The sequence below is a fragment of the Pan troglodytes genome, chromosome 10, assembly GCF_028858775.2.
Source record: "Pan troglodytes isolate AG18354 chromosome 10, NHGRI_mPanTro3-v2.0_pri, whole genome shotgun sequence".
Lineage (NCBI taxonomy): Eukaryota > Metazoa > Chordata > Mammalia > Primates > Hominidae > Pan > Pan troglodytes.
In genome coordinates this window covers 39753621-39756339 of record NC_072408.2, presented here as the reverse complement: position 1 = coordinate 39756339, position 2719 = coordinate 39753621, and positions in this window count along the sequence as shown.

The following is a 2719-nucleotide window of genomic DNA, read 5'->3' as shown; positions in this document are numbered from 1 at the left end:
CCGCCTACCGGGGGGCGGGCGAGTTGGAGGCCGCAGCGCTCCCTGGCGGCCGTCCTGGTCCCGGCGCTCCCCGCGCAAACGGACCCCGGCCGCAGCGCCCTCCGCCCCACCCTGGCGGCCCCAGCAGCCCCTGCACCCCCGAACTCGCGCGCCGGCTCCCCGGCTCACGCAGCTGGCCGCGCTGTGCTCTCCGCTCCAGTCTGGCGGCCCAAGGGGTTCCCCACAAGACCCTGGCGGAAACCTGGGCCTTAGTCCCGCGGTGCTTCCCAAACTGAGGACCGAACGGCTGGCCAGATCTTACCCAGTCCACAATGCTCCCGCCCGAGCTAACTCCTCCCGTCAGCGATTCCACACCCCGAAATCCCCCACAGACTAGGAGGAACTGGCGGGTGGAGAACTGGGAATTATGTATGGCAATAGCCCCAGAGGGAGGGAAAGCGTGTATCTCCACTGGCGGAGGCGTGAGTTCGGTAGAGAATAAATAGCAAAAGTGCTCAAACTGCAGAGAAACCCCAAGGAGGATTCTACTGCAGAAAACACCCACAAAGAGGCCATGACAACTGGCAGCTGGAAAAGGCCGCCAAGACCAACAGAAGGGGCATTTTCCAACTCCTTACTGATTCCATTGCAAGGTTAAAGTGGAAAACACTCAACAATTTCTCCCCAGAACAGCCTGTGGCGCTTCCCCTCCTCCAATGGAGAGGCCAGAGAGCCGTCAATTAGAGAAGAAAAGAATGGAGGTCATCTCAACCCAGAAACGGAAAAAGGAGGAAGACGAAAAGTGGAGATTGAAAAATTGATACAATTTATAAAAGGTGATCCAGGGTCCTGTTCAGAGTTTCACAACTCAATACACATTGAAGAGAACACGAAATGGACGAAGTGCAGCATGCTGGCGTCCTGTCAAGGCTTTATATATAAAAATCCTCCCTTGCGGGGAGAGGAAAAAAATTAAAAAATAAAAATACATTTTATTTTATTTTTTGAGACGGAGTTTCACTCTCGTCCCCCAGGCTGGAGTGCAGTGGCACGATCTCGGCTCACTGCAACCTCCGCCTCCCGGGTTCAGTGATTATCCTGTCTCAGACTACCAAGTAGCTGAGACTACAGGCACCCGCCACCCTGCCCGGCTAATTTTTGTATTTTAGTAGAGACGGGGGTTTCACCATGTTGGTCAGGCTGGTCTCGAACTCCTGACCTCAGGTGATCCACCTGCCACGGCATCCCAAAGAGCTGGGATTACCGGCGTGAGCCACCGCACCCGGCGAAAATACATTTCAAAAAAGCCTTCCCGGCCGGGCGCGGTGGCTCACGCCTGTAATCCCAGCACTTTGGGAGTCCGAGGCGGGTGGATCACGAGGTCAGGAGATCGAGACCATCCTGGCTAACACGGCGAAACCCCGTGTCTACTAAAATACAAAAATTAGCCGGGCAGGGTGGCGGGCGCCTGTAGTCCCAGCTGCTTGGGAGGCTGAGGCAGGAGAATGGCGTGAACCCGGGAGGTGGAGCTTGCAGTGAGCCGAGATTGCGCCACTGCACTCCAGCCTGGGCGACAGAGCGAGACTCCGTCTCAAAAAAAAAAAAAAAAAAAAAAAAAATCCTTCCCAGCCAACATGATGAAACCCCATCTCTACCAAAAATATAAAAAAGTAGCCTGGTGTGGTGGTGCGCGCCTGTAATCCCAGCTACTGCAGAGGCTGAGGCAGGAGAATCACTTGAACCAAGGAGGCGGAGGTTGCAGTGAGCCGAGATGGAGCCACTGCTCTCCAGCCTGGGTGACAGAGACAGACTCCATGTCAAAAAAAAAAAAAAAAAAAAAAAAAAAAAGCCTTCCCTTGCTTTCCTGCTAGAAAGATACTTAAGAAACTAGTAACAGTCCTTTTTTCCCAGAAAGAAAAACTGGGGTATAGGAAATAAGGAATGAGAGAGAAATTTACCTATCACTATATACCTTTTGGAATTTTTAAAATTTTTACCATATTGAAAATAAAAGTTAAAATATTGCTTAGGAGCAATCACTCCGTGATTCCATGCACACACAAAAATTATGAAGAAATTTAAACTTACCTCTTCCAGGAAGTCTCCTCTGGCTAATAGGCTCTTTTCCTTTTGTTAGTTCTCCTTAACACTTACATACTTAGTTTATACTGCCACAATCTGGTTAAATTGTACACCTTTGTTTCTCATTTCACCTTTTTTTTTGGAGACCAGTGTCGCTCTGTCGCCGCCCAGGCTGGAGTGCTGTGGCGGGATCTTGGCTCACTGCAAGCTCCGCCTCTGGGGTTCATGCCATTCTCTTGCCTCAGCCTCCCCAGTAGCTGGGACTACAGGTGCTGCCACCATGTCCGGCTAACTTTGAGTAGAGATGGGGTTTCACCATGTTAGCCAGGAGGTTTCAATCTCCTGACCTCGTGATCCGCCCGCCTCGGCCTCCCAAAGTGCTGGGATTACAGGCGTGAGCCACCGTGCCCAGCCAGGTATAGTTTTTTTTAAGCTCCAGAATATCAGTATAGAGAAACAGGCATTTAATATTTGATGACTGATGATGATGATGAAGCAGCAGCAGAAACCAAAGGTAGCAAAGGATCAAATGGATATGGGTGTTGGGACTTGGCTATTGGGTATGATGGGCCTTCCAGGAAGGGCTAAACTAGGATATGGCCCAGAGGATAAGGAGGAGGGGCATACATGGTATCCATTGCCCAAAATAACTCTAGGT